The sequence below is a fragment of the Anas acuta genome, chromosome 3, assembly GCF_963932015.1.
Source record: "Anas acuta chromosome 3, bAnaAcu1.1, whole genome shotgun sequence".
Lineage (NCBI taxonomy): Eukaryota > Metazoa > Chordata > Aves > Anseriformes > Anatidae > Anas > Anas acuta.
In genome coordinates this window covers 84,384,563-84,391,013 of record NC_088981.1, presented here as the reverse complement: position 1 = coordinate 84,391,013, position 6,451 = coordinate 84,384,563, and the positions used below count along the sequence as shown (strand labels likewise).

Genomic DNA, 6,451 nt, shown 5'->3' with positions numbered 1-6,451 from the left:
GTGACACTGTATGAAAATCTCTCAATTTTTCTACCCTAAGATTAGTGGAAAAGATTTCTTACTGAAATCAAAAATAGTTTGTTCAGTGCATCAAAATAGCTTGTATTCTTCAGAATTGTGGGTAAGGGAAGCCAGAAAATAAAACAATCTGTTAAATGTGTTATCAACAAAGAGAAGCTGTCAGTCATGGTACTGCACTGTACATTACAAAAATGGGGAAAAAAAATGAACCTGGACTCAAAAGCATCCATTTATTCTGCATATATGAGAAAAACAAAGCTGTTATACAGATATTTTACTGATTTCCTTATAATAACAGAATTCTTCTTGAGAGAGCTGTTGACAGAACAAGAATCTAGAATCTGGAAACTTGTTTGCAAGTTATGATCAGAAGTGGTCCACGCCTGATGAAGTGGATGGGTAAAGATGAAGAAAAGCAACAGTTAAATTCTCAAAAACTCTGGAAGCGTATCTGAGAGCTTCCAACTCTGAGAATTAAGGAGGAAAAAAATAGGAATAGAAAGCGCCATTGCATTTAGATTTGCAAACAATTACCGTATAAATAATAAGTCTGTTTAGAAAACCCATCCACAGTTGAAAATAATTTCTAAGCAGACTGGAGGAAAACAATTTGCATTTTCAGTTCAGGTATGTCTGCCTACATATTTATTCATATCTATCTACCTATCTGAATCTATGTGAATTAAACACACAAATAAGAACTTCATTAAATGAAACTTTGATGTTTTTTACATAATTTAATCAAAACCAAAGGTTCTTTATCATTTTCTCATCAGAATGAATAGGATATAGGCACAGTAAAATGTCCCATTATTGGAATTTCATTATTATGCAGTGCCATGCATTTACTATTATAATGTAAAATAACATAAATATTCAAATCTCTCTGTCCAATATGGAAATTAACAGAAATATATATATACATTAGCAAAAGGAAGGGAAAATAATAAGTTCCAGAGCTACTCTGTCTTTCTCACAAATGCAAAGTAAATGGATAATTTAAGCCTCAAATCAGATTCCACTTTTCTTACTAGTACTATCTTAATGAACATTTGGAGTTTAAATCTAGTTCAATAATGACATCTTATGACATGTGACCTTTGATCTCCTACATACATAGCTGTTATACTGCTCAGTTTTATTTTCAGTATGAAAGTTAATCATGCCAGTGCAATATCCTCCACTCCATGCCATGTAGTTGAGTTACAAAAGTTTTTTCATGGCTGTTGTTAATAGAGCAGTCCATGTCCTTAATAACAGCTTTGGTCATCCTAGGATAGTTCATCTAGCTTAAATTCCTGTTTCCACATGTGGCCAATAGAAATTGTTTAGAGAAAACACAAACATACAGGACTTGAATCAAGTGATTTCTCTGAGCTATATTTCCAAAGTAACTAGCTGAATTCCTGAGACTACATCTTCAGAAAGCCTTACTTAGACCTTGTCTGGAGAAAGAGAGAGAAGGAAAACAAGAATGAGAATAAACAACACAATGAATGTTCAGCAAGGGGAGCCCACAACAAAGTGGAAAGACTAAGGGCGAGCCTATGTTAGGGTGTCAATGCAGCCAAGGAGAGTGGTTTTGAAGAAAATCATTTGTCACCATTTTGTGTGCTTTGGTTCATACTGCAGAATGGTCTCTGACCATATTAACTGGATCCTTTTTGGATGAAAATAAATCTGATGGTGACCTCCAGGACTATATCCTCAGCCCTGAAAGAGTATGCAGTCTATAGGACAACACTAGGCTTAGTCTCAAGCATGTAGGCATAGCGTAGGCACTGAGTCCTCAGCAGCAACCATTCTGCTCTACAAATATAGCTAGTGTCTCTTACTACTTCTCTATGAATATGGAGCCAGAAAAGCTCCCAAATGCAACACAGTCTGGTAGAGCCAACCCTCAAAGGTGACAGGATGACCAGAAAGGACTGCAAAAATTGTGCTACAACCCGCAATACCTTTAAGTGGACTGAAACTATGCTTGGGAGCAAGGACCTGAGTTCAACATTGAATTGGGCAGGGGAAGATGTTTTTCGAAAAAGACGTCCAAGAAAATGCCCATTTGACCTTCCCAGAAGCATCATTGTTAAAAAAAAATGCAGAAATATATAATATCGTTTGACTTTTGCTTTTTATTTCCAGAAATGTTAAAACCTTGACTGGGAGGAATTGGGCACATATGAACTACAGTGAAATAAATCTTACACTTCAAAGATGAAAATACTCATAGCTCATCGCAATCCATCTCCTGGCTTGCAGACCAAGGCCTTCAGGGAGCATGACAAATTTCCATCACCTTTTAAATGCCAATTTTGTGTTTTGACCCTATGGCTTCAATAACTGATAAAAATCACGTATAACCATGTAATTCCCCAGTGATTACATTAATGCAGATGCTGAAAAGAATAGGTTACTTGAGTGAAAACCTTCATGAACTTAAGCAAACATAAAAATTTCTTCCAAATCTACCTTTCCCTGATAAAATAGAGGTTAGGCAATACATCACTAGGTACTTTAGAGAAAAGATTACTGCTCGCTGTTGTTTTATGCAAATTTTACTTCATTTAATCACATAAATCCCTTTTTGGTAAGTGATAAGTACATTTATAAAGCTCTTTCAGTTGCAAGGATGAAAAGCACTAGCTAAAAATGCTATCACCATTTTCACTGCAGAGGATTCAGAAGACGTGACTCTGGTAATCTGAGAGGAGCATGAAGTAGATAGTCTGAGGCTACAGAACATAGCTTTCAATACAAACATAAAGTCATGACTAAATTTCAACATAGATCTAACGGAATCATTGGCACTGAGAAATTACACACCTACATGTTGCAAGTTACCTGTATTTTCTCTCTCTTAGCAAGGTATAAACTGGAGAAATCCTACCAGACTCCGTTATTCAGAAATACAGCCTTCTTCTCCTAACTTTGGCTAATTTCGCCAAGAAGGGGTCTACACCCACGGTAAGCTGCTCCCTGAACTGGGGGTTGTCATGGACCACCTTAATAGCCCCTCAGTGTTAACAGGGATAGTGGTTTTACCAGTCCACGTTGCCCATGCCCCACTAGGAAGGCTATAAAGTTCCATGTGCATTACTGGCATGATTGTTTTGACCTACTTCATTCCTACCAGCATATGATGGCATATTTAATGTACCTCTAAATTTGGAGTAATTTTCATGCAGCACAGATTAAAAAAATATATGAGCAGTAAACTTCAGGCACTTTCACACAGATGGCAATGCAGTGTGAAATGTTATTCCATTTTCCCACACTAAGATAAGAAAGTATAAATGTCAAGTAAACTGGAGGTTTTCCTTTGGGGAAAAAAAATGCAAAAAGTTAGAAACCAGTGCCTAGATGGTGCTCAGCATCCCCCATTTTGTCACTTGTTATACAATCATGTTTTCTGCAAGGCAGTAGTTGATTCACTGGAATGTGTCACTCCAAACCACTATATTTTGCAATCTCTTACTGCCATCTTATGCCATTTTTTGTCACTGCACAACCCATGTCTTACTAAAAATTGTTAAAGAAATGTTTTCTCACATACACCATTCTTTTCGTAAGCATGTGTCATCCTATCAGCTCATTATCATCTGGCTCTCCTTTCTGCACCCCCAATTCTGCAAGAAAATATTGAATGCTGAATTCTCTTTGAAGTTGATGAGAACCGAGAGACCCCAGCACCTTTAAGGATTGTGTTCGAAAGGGTAATAATAAGCTCTCCCCTTCAAAACTGTTTCTTCAGTTGCTCATTGCTTTTCAAACATTTGTCTTGATTCTCATTTGCACTCCATGTTTCTCATTCCAGTACTGCACCGGGACTACAGAGTAAATGGAGACGGGCCTGTAGTCTTCCCTCTGTAAAGAGATGGCTATAAGTGGTGAAAACAGACTCACAGTATGCATTGTTCATGTAAAAAAATATTTGGAAAGATTGTCACTTTAAACAGCTTTAGATGCTAGAACAAAATGAGTGAAACACAAGCAAAATTAGTGGTCTATAATATGATCTTTTAAAACAGTGGGTTTGTTTTCTTTGTCTAAAAACTCATTTAATGACTTGGGACCTCTGTGCGTGTTCTTTTTCTTGAATTCCACATTAAAATTCCAGTTTATATGTAAAGGAACACTCCTGGTGTTTCTCCAGTAAAGCATGAAAAATTGTCTTTAAGTATTAAAGTCTGTTTTCTTGTCCCATCCACTCTAACAGATTTTCCACCAACCAAGCACTATCCCCAGCACTATCCATAAAAAAGAATAGATTTTAGTTCTGTTTGAGACATTGATGATTAGAGTTTAGTAAAAAATATATCTTGTGGCTGATGTATTAGAGCAAATAGATTCATTTCTCTCCCATTCTTTTCTCTCATTCGGTTGTGGTTTTGTTCTGGTTGCTGCACTGATGAAAATTAAAATAGAGCTCAGCTTCTCAATACAGCTAATGCAAACTAACCTTCCAATTCACAGCAAACCCTGCAATCACATTTTATGCCACATAAAGTCAATTTTCTTCAAATGCATCGACTTTAACCATTCCCAGCTATCGTACTCCCAAAGCACAATGTTGCAAGACGACTAACATTTGTATTGATTTTTCAATATGCACTAGAATAACTTCTTTTAAGCACACTTCAGTGATCACTCTAAATGACAATGCAATCAAATGAGAGCTGCAAAGTATTTCTTTGTTTGCTTCTCCCTAACACTGGAGCAACTTCTGTATCTCACTTAATAACACATTCACAGGAGAATCAACTAATGCATTAGGGACCTTGCCATCTAAAAGCAAAATTATATTCTTCTGTACTAAGATTCCTGAGAGATATTAATGTAAACTAGTTTTACTAAAAAAGGACAAATTGATGTCATGTTCTCCACTCTTAGACATCATTTCGTGCTTGTCATTACTCTTGCTCTGTGGCATACTCCAGTGTGGGGAAATCTAAATAGCTCAAAGTCCCAGTTTTCGGCTGACTTACAAGGAGGAGCGCAGAATCTAACCCTGAAAACTCTCCATACATGCCAGATTGATGTAAACAGAATCGTACGATTAATCTTGTAACTACCTGTTTTCATAAGTATTTGTATAACTCCCTATGTTGTGTATTTTTAAACATGAGACCTAATTCGCCATTTCAGGTACAAAAAAAGGACCCATTGAAAATGGACATTAGAGTCATTAAGTCATTAAAAATACCAGTTTCTTTCTTTCTTTCTTTCTTTCTTTCTTTCATCTAAGCCTAGTTAAAGATGTTGTGATCTTACTTGTACAAAAAGACAAAGAACAAAAATTAAGGAAGGTGGTGTGTTAACAAGGCCAACCTCTCTCTCATTGAACACTGGTCTATTGAAAACTGCGGGGGAAGACAGCAGATATGAGGCTCCGCTAATATTAAAAAGGGAAAAAAAAAGTCATTTCTTTAACAAAATGTAATATGATACACTGTTTTGTGCTGAAGGAATAGAGATTATTTAGAGAATAATTCAACTCCCAGTAAGGTTCATAGATGTTACAGTACTGAGACCTACAATAAAGTAATTTGCCATTTTGACTTCAATAGCAAGCAAAAACATACTCTAAACCAAAGATGATGCATTTATAAATGCTGAAGGGTATTCTACACATCCTTAGGTTTATGTAGAGCAAAATGGCCATGGACATTCTATATTTAACAAATAATAATAATTAAATAAAATAAAATAATAGTTTCTTAGTACAGGAAATAATCCTTCCATTGCACTTTTTAGAATATAATTTCTTGTTTGGAAAAAAGAAAAAGAAGAAAAAAAAAAATCAGAAAAAAGAAAGAGAGAGAGAAAGAGAGAGAGAAGATATAAAAACAAGTGATGCACAACGCAATTGCATATCACCTGCTTACCAATGCCCAGCCCAGCCCTGAGCAGCAGCAGCTCCTCCAGCCAACTCCACCAGTTTTATTGCTGAGCAGGACACCTCCTGGTGTGGACCATCCCTCTGGCCAGCCTGGGCCTCCCAGCTCCCAGTGTACCCCAGCCTCCTCACTGGCAGGGCAGCACGAGGAGCAGGAAAGGCCTTGGCTCTGTGTAAGCACTGCTCTGCAGCAACTAAAACATCAGTGTGTTAGCAGCATTATTCTCATCTTAAATTCAAAACACAGCATCATACCCACTACCGGGAAGAAAATTAACTGTATCCCAGCTGAAACCAGAAAACTAGGTAATCTACTTTTTGTGTTGATTTATTGATTCCCAAATCACATTATACTACTACTACTATTTCAAACCCTAGAAGAATCTTCTCTGCTAACTAAAAACAAGATGAGGAGAGACAGTTCCCTCTACTCCATCTGTTGGCAGTTGCATGGTTTGAGGACAGGTCAGGAGGCTGCCTGATCGAGGTGCCCCAGCGGCACGAGAGTCTGCTCTGGGACTCAGGAAGCCTTAA

At 37.1% G+C, this 6,451-nt stretch overlaps 1 long non-coding RNA gene across 1 annotated transcript; it reads right to left on the bottom strand.

Moving 5' to 3' along the window:
* Positions 1-2,133: 2,133 nt before the first annotated feature.
* LOC137853065 (uncharacterized) lies at positions 2,134-6,451 on the bottom strand. Its single transcript, XR_011094210.1, has 3 exons — positions 6,315-6,451; positions 5,907-6,111; positions 2,134-3,885 (listed from the first exon to the last, which is right to left on the bottom strand). It is a non-coding gene; the product is annotated as an uncharacterized lncRNA (long non-coding RNA).